At 46.7% G+C, this 11,468-nt stretch overlaps 1 long non-coding RNA gene across 1 annotated transcript; it reads right to left on the reverse strand.

Annotated features, from left to right (window-relative positions):
- Positions 1-596: 596 nt before the first annotated feature.
- Positions 597-7,947, reverse strand: LOC134948060 (uncharacterized). Its single transcript, XR_010182900.1, has 2 exons — positions 7,379-7,947; positions 597-1,275 (listed from the first exon to the last, which is right to left on the reverse strand). It is a non-coding gene; the product is annotated as an uncharacterized LOC134948060 (long non-coding RNA).
- Between the last annotated feature and the right edge of the window lie 3,521 nt (positions 7,948-11,468).

Raw genomic sequence — 11,468 nt, forward strand, 5'->3', positions numbered from 1 at the left:
GAGAAGACAGGCTTACATGGGATGTGGGCAGGGAAGAGGTGGGCAGAGATGGGTTGTGCAGGGGTGAGAAGACAGGCTTACATGGGCTGTGGGCAGGGAAGAGGTGGGCAGTGATGGGTTCTGCAGGGGTGAGAAGACAGGATTACATGGGCTGGGGGCAGGGAAGAGGTGGGCAGAGATGAGTTGTGCAGGGTGAGAAGACAGGTTTACATGGGCTGTGGAAAGGAAAGAGGTGGGCAGAGATGGGTTGTACAGGGTGAGAACACAGGCTTACATGAGCTGTGGGAAGGGAAGAGGTGGGCAGAGATGGGTTGTACAGGGGTGAGAAGACAGGCTTACATGGGCTGGGGGCAGGGAAGAGGTGGGCAGAGATGGGTTGTACAGGGGTGAGAAGACAGGATTACATGGGCTGGGGGCAGGGAGGAGGTGGGCAGAGATGAGTTGTGTAGGGTGTTGGAGGTAAACCTCCTTTAGCCTCAGCCTTCTCTGAGAGGACTCCAACAACAGCCTGTCTTTTGCATTCAGAACCTGTGAATAAAATATACGTGCCATGCAGCCAGCTGGAGATATCAAATGACCACACACTGCACACATGGTGTAGTCAATCTGAGTTCTGTTCTTTTATTAATCCATACATATATATATACCTGTTTTTTAAAACTGTCACTAACTATTGCCTTAACCTCAGGATTGCGTCCTTTTCCTGATAACGCCTGCTTGTTTCCTTTTCTTTCTCCATTTCTCAGAAGCTTTGCCACAACTTCTTCTTTTTGTTTCCTTTCAGCCAACTGTAATTTTCCATTCTTCCAGGCATATTTTAAACATCTCAATATCTTAATACTAAAGTAAGCTTATAATCTATTGTATATAACAAAATGGAGTGACATTGGCTTTATTGCAGAATCATACTAATGCTTGCCCATCTACCTTCCTCATTTTCCCTCCTTTTGATTCTCAAAAAGACATCACACTATACCTCGCTACCCTACTTCGCCGAGCAGGTCAGGCGATGACCTGGTCAAGTACGTCTGTCTCCCTAGGCCTATTGCCAGGGGAGGGTAATAACCATCCCGTACAGACAAAATAGTCACAAGGCATAGATGCATAAGAGTCCTATTTACAGTCTTTTTTGATTGCTTCCATTTTTGTAGACGGGTGGTCTGTCATTACGTGATTCAATATCATCATATTCATCTTGGTCACGTTCATCCATTTCCTCTGTATGCTCGAATCTTACGTATTTAGCAGGTTTCTTTTTGTTTATCTTGCGTTTTACTTTTTTCGAAGTGCATGAAATACAACAGAGAATAATACGTATGAGTACATATACCAATAAACATACTCCATCTACTTTTGCAATTAGGAGAACAATGCCTATTAACCATGCTCCGATTCCCTTTAACTAAATTGCACGGTTTAACCATGGTTTAACCATCCAAAATTCCAGTCTCCCCATGTCCATGATGATTCCTCCACCTTTCTCACAAACTGCTGTTTTATATCTTCTATTTCCTGCATTTTTGTTTACTGCCCTCCTGTCTCTCCTATGCCTGGATTCTAACAGCCATGCCCATTCGTTACTCTTATGCAGGGAGGGCCTTGTCCAACATCCAGTCATACATGACCATTTCAAACTGTTTTCTGGCTAACACTTCCAACATGTCTGTACCCTTGCAAAGTATATTCCCCATGTACTGTAATCAAATTTACATTTAGTCTGACATTCCATTGCTATTTCCAGTGGTTCCTGTCCACACTCACACAAACATTTATCCCTGCCTTCCATTTTTGCACACGGTGGTATTGGCCACACTGAATGTCTTTCTTACACTTCAGGGGTATTTATTCATGGTTACAGGGTATTTTTCCTACTTATCTCAGGGGCTGGAGTAGGGCCTTGACTTACAGGCGTTTTTACCAATGTACAGTAAATACAATTGCAACAACCAACATTGCGGATCTCAAATAACCCCCCACAGGGACCTATCAGGCTTAGGTCCAAGTAAATTCATAGTTTATTACTTTCCTGGGGGTTTAATAGTGATCTTGGTCTTTTTGCAGTGCGATGCCTGCACCCACGAATCTCGACCCTCGAGTTTCACCGAGGTGGGGGTCACTAGCAACACTTGGAAAGGACCATCATATCTGGGCTCGAGTGCTCCTCTCACGTGTCGTTTTAGGTAGACCCAATCGCCAATCAGGATGCTGTGTGGTTCAAGATCAGCTCTTTCTGGTCCTGAGGATAAAACTTGAGAATGCATTTCAGTTGGGTGTTCATTCAACTGCTTTATATACTCTGTCATATTTCCATGTTTATGCTGCAGTTGCTTGGGCAAATAACTCCCTGTCTTAGGTTTTTTTTTTTTCTCAAATAAAATCTCATAAGGTGAGTACCCTGTTTCCTTGCCTGGTGGTGTTCTAACTACAAACAATGCTAAGGGCAAGCACTCTACCTATGCTTTCCCTGTCTCTTGCATGGCCTTTTGTATTTTAAGCTTTAGGGTCCCATTCAGACGTTCTATTACTTCTGGAACCCCAAATCTGCACACTACTTCTGCTATTATTTTCCTTGCAGTAGAGATAGCATTTGCTTTTGCTATCACACCCGCCTCTGGCCATCTGCTAAAAATGTCTGTGCAGGGTAGAACATATTCATGTGTTCCATGTTTTGGCATCTGTATATAGTCAATTTGTAGTCTCTGGAAAGGAAAATAAGCTTGTGGTGTCTGTCCAAGGCTTGTCCTTGTTCTTCTTCCTGGATTTTTCTCATATCCAGCACTGATCCGTAAAGTTCTTTGCTGCCACATAAAATCCTGGTGCTACCCAATGGTCCTGTACCAGCCTAGTCATTTGTTCTTTTCCCTTGTGATCTGATCCATGGGATACATGTAGCATAGGTGGGTATAGTGCTCTTGGTAAGCACCATTTGTCTTCTTTCTTCCATAAACCTAAACAGGTTTCCTTGGCTCCCATCTTTTCCCATGCCTTGTGCTCTATTTTAGCTTGTTCTTGCAGCTTGATGAGAGTCTTTATGTTTACTTCATCTGCTTCTTCTTGGACATAGATTGCTGGTTCATGCTTGCTCTTCAGGGCTGCTTTCCTTGCTTCTGCATCTGCATATGCATTACCCTTGCTTTCTTCTGTTTCTTCCTTAGTATGTGCTTTGGTCTTTATGACTGCCATTTGTTTGGGCAGTTTCAAATGCTCTTGTTAGTCTTTGTATTAGATGCCCATTCTTTATAAGTTTACCTGCTGCTGTAAGGAAACTTCTGTTCTTCCAGACTTCATGCGGAGAAACAATTGCATACCCCGCCACCCTGTATCCTTGAACATAATAACTAGAACCATCGGTAAAAAATAAAAATTTTATATTATGTATCGGTCTGTCATCAATCTTCTAATCTGGCTGTATTTCTTCCTCCATGAGGGCTATACAGTCATGTTCTTTTTCCGGGTATGGTTCTGTTCTTTCCTCTGGATGTACTTCTTCATCTTTCCCTCCTTTTGAACCGTCAGGTTCATCTTTAAGAGGTAGTAAAGTTGCAGGGTTGAGAGAGGTACATCTCTTAATAGTAAGGTTGCTTGCTGATAGAAGGGCTACTTCATATTTTGTCAGCCTTGCTGTGCTGAGATGTCTTGTAGATGTCTGTTGCAGTATTTCTGTGACTGCATGTGGAACTTGTATGGTAAGTGGATGATCTATCACAACATCTGCACATTTGTCCTTTAGGATGGCTGCAGCTGCTACTGACCTTATGCAGGTTGGTGATCCTTGCATCACTCCATCCAGTGCTGCTGAATAATAAGCGACCTCCTGTGTCAGGACTCCTGTTGCATGTCCCCTATGTTCATGGCAGAACAAGGTAAAAGGCTTTGTGTAGTCTGGGAGTCCCAGGGCTGGAGCTGAACATATGGCTTCCTTCATCTGTTTAACAGCCACCCACTGTGTCTCTTGCTCTTCTTGGGAGTTTGTAGCAGTCTTCTTGGCATTATACAGTGGTTGCATAAGGGCTGAAGCTCCTGGTATCCAGTCTCTGACATAGGACACCAAACCTAGAAAGGCTCTTTTCTGTGTTAAGGTCTGTGAATTTGGAGCATTCAGTATAACTTTTATTCTTTCTGTTCTAAGGCGGCATGTTCCTTGAGAAATGCAGTGTCCTAGGAATATCACCTTCTTCTGAGCAAATTGAAGCTTGGCTTGTGTCACTCGGCAGTCTTTATCTGCAAGAAACTTTAACAATGATATTGTCTCTTCTGGATACTCAGGTGACCATTTCTTCAAGACTGTGGCCATGGCTTCTGTGAACTCTGATGGGATTGTAGCTCCTCCTTGAGGTTGTCATGTCCAGCAATATTGCTGTCCATCATGTGCAAGCATATCTTTGATCTGTACTCCTATGGCTGCTGTCTGTTCCTTGTTCAAGGGGTACTGCTTTATAGTTACTGGTACAGTTCCTGGTTTGATAGCTTCACAGGTTGGACCTTTATGGTTCCCACATCTTTTTCCTTTTGCCCATACCTTGTCTGGAATTCCCCATCCTCGCCAGATTTGTTCTGGGGTTTCTTCTTCATCCTCTTCTGCGGTGGTTGCTAGAAATATCTGTATAGCGGCTTGCACTTGATCATAGTCTGTGGGTGATAGTGCTGTCTTGAATATCACCTTGTTCCCTCTGTACAGAATACTTGCTTGTAGTTTCTGCAGCAAATCTGCTCCCAGCAAGTTGACTGGGCAGGTGGGAGATACTAGGAACTCTACTGGGATTTCATCTGAATGTCCTTGTACTTGTACATTGAGGATCCTAGTTTTCCTGAGCTGGATCTTTTCTCCACTTAATCCCTTTGCTGTCACTGGTTTTCCTGTAATGAGGTGTGCTGGTACTTCTTCCTGTCTTATAACTGATTGGCTTGCCCCAGTATCAAGCAGGCAGGAAACATTTTCTCCCGTTGGCAGTTTGACTGTAATAAACCCATCTTCCATTCTGTCGGGGGGGTTCATCGGTAGTATCATTGGTACTGGGGTGCCGGGACTTCAGTCTGACTTATTCTTGGGGCTTGATTGCCCCTTTTTTCTATCCAACTTTTATATGTGCGACAGTCTCTTTTGAAGTGACCTGGTTTCTTGCACCAGAAGCATTTTCCCGATTCGGGCTTGATCATGGCTCTTCCTTCCCCTTCTAATTTTTTCTTTGAGCCTTCTTCTGTGACCAGGTAGACTGTTTTGGGTTTAGCTACCTTTTTCTCCTTTTCTTCCTTTTCCAGATCTTCTAAGGCCTCTACTGTATCCAGAATTTGATCCATAGGTGTAGACCTATATGCAGGAGTACTAGTAATTTATTTTCTGTTTTAGACTTGGTCTTAAACCTTCCAATATTCGGTATCTGACCATCCTTTCTCCTGCTTCTGCTTCTGGGTCCAAACCTTCATTTCGGACCATATCCTTAATTTTACAAAGGTAACTTCTAAACGGTTGTTCTCCTTGTGCTCCAACGGCTTCTGGATACCTTTGATTTCTTAAATAACACCATCTCCTTAGGCGTGCCACAAATTGTGGTCCACTGGCTATAGTTTTCCTTTGTGCTTCTATTACATCTTCTATCTGTTCATGATAATCAGTGGCTTGATCAGCTGCCATATCCTTAAGCTGTCTTAGATCACCCTCTGCTAATTTATTTTTACATATTTGTTCCACATCTGCGGAATGTAAATTACACATAGTCTCCATATATAACTTAAACCGTCCAGGCTGTTTGCATGGATCTGGGCTATCTTTTATTATGGCTGTAACTTCCATTACTGAAAAAAAGGGGTATGCTCTTCTCTTGTAAAAAACTGTGGTCTAAAATTATTTTGTCCTTGAACATATCCCTCCTCATCCGCTAATATAGGCTGTCCTTCTCTTGGATTGACATAGGCAAAGGTACGTACTGGGTAACAAGCAGGAACATTTAAGTTTTCTGATTCATCTTCTTCCTCAATTTCATACATCTGTACAGTTCCATTTTCTGCTTCAGTGTAAAATACATTTCTTGTTCCCAGTCTCCCCTTTCTCAGTTTTCTTTTGTCTTTATGAGACAATGGGAATCCTGAATGCATTTCCCCTTGACCGGACAGGTTGTACGGTTTCAGTCTATTTATCATTAATGGAGTAATGTGGCCTGTTCCTATCTGGGGTGTACAGTTGGGACAGGTCATCCTCTCTGGTTCCAACAGAGATGCACATTGGGGACATTTAGTTAAATCGGGGTACTGGTTCCATACTATAGGAGGTTGCCCTGGGGTTCCCAGATTTGCGGGGTAAGGGGGTGGATCTGTGACTAGTGTAGGTACTGGGACTGGTAATACAGGTGGAGGAGGGGGCGGATTGGGAATAACTGGCACATTATGGCCCTGGTTCGTTCCTGTAGTTGCTAAACAGACTGTCATATTCTGGTCATCTTCCCTCTCTCTCTTCTTCCTTTCCTCCTCCTGCTCCCATTTCTCCCTTCTGTTAGCCAAATATAAACCTGATCCCCTTTCTTGCATTTTTCTATCCATTCCCTATTACAGATTCTGAATTTTCTCCATCTGTCAGTGTTAAATTACCCATATGGAGGAAATCCTCCTCTTTTAAATACCTTGGCTATATCTTTAACTGCATGTGGTCCCACCTCCTGTTTAACTATTTCCACAGGGGTTAATTCACCCTTGCTATTAGAGGTTCCCATCCTGCCTTCTGCCAACTTATCAACACTTCTCTCTCCGATATGAGTTACACAATTTCAGTACTCTATGTTGATTATTGTAAAGATGGGTTTCCTGAATACTACAGGTTTACCTCTGTCCTACTGATTACATACACCTGTAATCATTCAGTTTCCTTATGGGTGGACTCACACTCTTTCGTTATCAAGGTATATATCTCAATCTGGTGGGTCTGACAGAATAGGGACAAAAGAATCTTTCAAGTTCTGGTTCTTTCAGTATCTGGCGCAAGCCCTTGCCTTCCCTTAGATTAACAAAACCATGACATCCTGTTGTTAATATACCTTTCATATAACCCACAGTTTTATCATAAACACCTTCTTGATGTCCCTTACACCTTTTAAAACCTGATATATCTTTTTTCAGTGCGTGCAACAAATGTAATATTTACTGACCCATGAGGACCTTGCACAAACCACTTTAAACTAACAGTACAACACCCACAACCATATGAGCTTTCAAAATCAATACATTCTTCAATTTCAGACATAAATTTACATTACTGTTCTGATACAAAAGAGGCAAGGCTTTTACTAGGAAGCGCTTGAGTTGAACAGAGAAAACTGACACTTCTGACACAGACGTTAAAACACGTAAAGTAACAATTGGCGAAAATCGCAATCAATTTGTTACTTACCGCGGTTTAAACGGTTCCAACGTCTAGAGCCAGGTGACTTGTTGCTCCTCTATTCAACTTCTTGGCTTCCCGGGTTTCGGCACCATGAAAATGTTGGAGGTAAACCTCCTTTAGCCTCAGCCTTCTCTGAGAGGACTCCAACAACAGCCTGTCTTTTGCATTCAGAACCTGTGAATAAAATATACGTGCCATGCAGCCAGCTGGAGATATCAAATGACCACACACTGCACACATGGTGTAGTCAATCTGAGTTCTGTTCTTTTATTAATCCATACATATATATATACCTGTTTTTTAAAACTGTCACTAACTATTGCCTTAACCTCAGGATTGCGTCCTTTTCCTGATAACGCCTGCTTGTTTCCTTTTCTTTCTCCATTTCTCAGAAGCTTTGCCACAACTTCTTCTTTTTGTTTCCTTTCAGCCAACTGTAATTTTCCATTCTTCCAGGCATATTTTAAACATCTCAATATCTTAATACTAAAGTAAGCTTATAATCTATTGTATATAACAAAATGGAGTGACATTGGCTTTATTGCAGAATCATACTAATGCTTGCCCATCTACCTTCCTCAAGGGTGAGAAGACAGGCTTACATGGGCTATGGGAAGGGAAGAGGTGGGCAGAGATGGGTTGTACATGGGTTAGAAGACAGGCTTACATGGGCTATGGGAAGGGAAGAGGTGGGTAGAGATGGGTTGTGTAGGGGTGAGAAGACAGGTTTACATGTACTGTGGGAAGGGAAGTGGTGGGCAGAGATAGGTTGTGCAGGGTGAGAAGACAGGCTTACAAGGGCTGTGGGAAGGGAAGAGGTGGGCAGAGATGGGTTGTACATGGGTGAGAAGACAGGCTTACATGGGCTGTGGGCAGGGAGGTGGGCAGAGATGGGTTGTGTAGGGGCAAGAATACAGGCTTACATGGGCTGTGGGAAGGGAAGAGGTGGGCAGAGATGCGTTGTGTAGGGTGAGAAGACAGGCTAACATGGGCTGTGGGAAGGGAAGAGGTGGGCAGACATGGGTTTACAGGGGTGAGAAGACAGGCTTACATGGGCTGTGGGCAGGGAAGAGGTGGGCAGAGATGGGTTGTGTAGGGGTGAGAAGACAGGCTTACATGGGCTGTGGGCAGGGAAGAGGTGGGCAGAGATTGGTTTTGCAGGGGTGAGAAGACAGGCTAACATGGGCTGTGGGAAGGGAAGAGGTGGGCAGAGATGGGTTGTGCAGGGGTGAGTAGACAGGCTTACATGGGCTGGGGGCAGGGAAGAGGTGGGCAGAGATGGGTTGTGCAGGGGTGAGTAGACAGGCTTACATGGGCTGGGGGCAGGGAAGAGGTGGGCAGAGATGGGTTGTACAGGGGTGAGAAGACAGGCTTACATGGGCTATGGGAAGGGAAGAGGTGGGCAGAGATGAGTTGTACATGGGTTAGAAGACAGGCTTACATGGGCTATGGGAAGGGAAGAGGTGGGCAGAGATGGGTTGTGTAGGGGTGAGAAGACAGGTTTACATGTACTGTGGGAAGGGAAGTGGTGGGCAGAGATAGGTTGTGCAGGGTGAGTAGACAGGCTTACATGGGCTGGGGGCAGGGAAGAGGTGGGCAGAGATGGGTTGTACAGGGGTGAGAAGACAGTATTACATGGGCTGGGGGCAGGGAGGAGGTGGACAGAGATGAGTTGTGTAGGGTGAGAAGACAGGCTTACATGGGCTATGGGAAGGGAATAGGTGGGCAGAGATGAGTTGTACATGGATTAGAAGACAGGCTTACATGGGCTATGGGAAGGGAAGAGGTGGGCAGAGATGGGTTGTGTAGGGGTGAGAAGACAGGCTTACATGGGCTGTGGGAAGGGAAGAGGTGGGCAGAGATGGGTTGTACATGGGTGAGAAGACAGGCTTACATGGGCTGTGGGCAGGGAAGATGTGGGCAGAGATGGGTTGTGTAGGGGTAAGAATACAGGCTTACATGGGCTGTGGGAAGGGAAGAGGTGGGCAGAGATGAGTTGTACATGGGTTAGAAGACAGGCTAACATGGGCTGTGGGAAGGGAAGAGGTGGGCAGAGATGGGTTGTACAGTGGTGAGAAGACAGGCTTACATGGGCTGTGGGCAGGGAAGAGGTGGGCAGAGATGGGTTGTGTAGGGGTGAGAAGACAGGCTTACATGGGCTGTGGACAGAGAAGAGGTGGGCAGAGATGGGTTGTGTAGGGGTAAGAATACAGGCTTACATGGGCTGTGGGAAGGGAAGAGGTGGGCAGAGATGGGTTGTGCAGGGGTGAGAAGACAGGCTTACATGGGCTGGGGGCAGGGAAGAGGTGGGCAGAGATGGGCTGTATATGGGTGAGAAGACAGGCTTACATGGGCTGGGGGCAGGTAAGAGGTGGGCAGAGATGGGTTGTGCAGGGGTGAGAAGATAGGCTAACATGGGCTGTGGGAAGGGAAGAGGTGGGCAGAGATGTGTTGTACAGTGGTGAGAAGACAGGCTTACATGGGCTGTGGGCAGGGAAGAGGTGGGCAGAGATGGGTTGTGTAGGGGTGAGAAGACAGGCTTACATGGGCTGTGGGCAGGGAAGAGGTGGGCAGAGATGGGTTGTGTAGGGGTAAGAATACAGGCTTACATGGGCTGTGGGAAGGGAAGAGGTGTGCAGAGATGCGTTGTGTAGGGTGAGAAGACAGGCTAACATGGGCTGTGGGAAGGGAAGAGGTGGGCAGAGATGGGTTGTACAGGGGTGAGAAGACAGGCTTACATGGGCTGTGGGCAGGGAAGAGGTGGGCAGAGATGGGTTGTGTAGGGGTGAGAAGACAGGCTTACATGGGCTGTGGGCAGGGAAGAGGTGGGCAGAGATGGGTTGTGCAGGGGTGAGAAGATAGGCTAACATGGGCTGTGGGAAGGGAAGAGGTGGGCAGAGATGTGTTGTACAGTGGTGAGAAGACAGGCTTACATGGGCTGTGGGCAGGGAAGAGGTGGGCAGAGATGGGTTGTGTAGGGGTGAGAAGACAGGCTTACATGGGCTGTGGGCAGGGAAGAGGTGGGCAGAGATGGGTTGTGTAGGGGTAAGAATACAGGCTTACATGGGCTGTGGGAAGGGAAGAGGTGTGCAGAGATGCGTTGTGTAGGGTGAGAAGACAGGCTAACATGGGCTGTGGGAAGGGAAGAGGTGGGCAGAGATGGGTTGTACAGGGGTGAGAAGACAGGCTTACATGGGCTGTGGGCAGGGAAGAGGTGGGCAGAGATGGGTTGTGTAGGGGTGAGAAGACAGGCTTACATGGGCTGTGGGCAGGGAAGAGGTGGGCAGAGATGGGTTGTGCAGGGGTGAGAAGACAGGCTTACATGGGCTGTGGACAGGGAAGAGGTGGGCAGAGATGGGTTGTGTAGGGGTAAGAATACAGGCTTACATGGGCTGTGGGAAGGGAAGAGGTGTGCAGAGATGCGTTGTGTAGGGTGAGAAGACAGGCTAACATGGGCTGTGGGAAGGGAAGAGGTGGGCAGAGATGGGTTGTACAGGGGTGAGAAGACAGGCTTACATGGGCTGTGGGCAGGGAAGAGGTGGGCAGAGATGGGTTGTGTAGGGGTGAGAAGACAGGCTTACATGGGCTGTGGGCAGGGAAGAGGTGGGCAGAGATGGGTTGTGCAGGGGTGAGAAGACAGGCTTACATGGGCTGTGGGAAGGGAAGAGGTGGGCAGAGATGGGTTGTGCAGGGGTGAGAAGACAGGCTTACATGGGCTGGGGGCAGGGAAGAGGTGGGCAGAGATGGGCTGTACATGGGTGAGAAGACAGGCTTACATGGGCTGGGGGCAGGTAAGAGGTGGGCAGAGATGGGTTGTGCAGGGGTGAGAAGACAGGCTTACATGGGCTGTGGGCAGGGAAGAGGTGGGCAGAGATGGGTTGTACAGGGGTGAGAAGACAGGCTTACATGGGCTGGGGGCAGGGAAGAGGTGGGCAGAGATGGGTTGTACAGGGGTGAGAAGACAGGATTTCATGGGCTGGGGGCAGGGAAGAGGTGGGCAGAGATGAGTTGTGCAGGGTGAGAAGACAGGCTTAAATGGGCTGTGGAAAGGGAAGAGGTGGGCAGAGATGGGTTGTACAGGGTGAGAACACAGGCT

This window comes from Pseudophryne corroboree, chromosome 8, assembly GCF_028390025.1.
Source record: "Pseudophryne corroboree isolate aPseCor3 chromosome 8, aPseCor3.hap2, whole genome shotgun sequence".
Lineage (NCBI taxonomy): Eukaryota > Metazoa > Chordata > Amphibia > Anura > Myobatrachidae > Pseudophryne > Pseudophryne corroboree.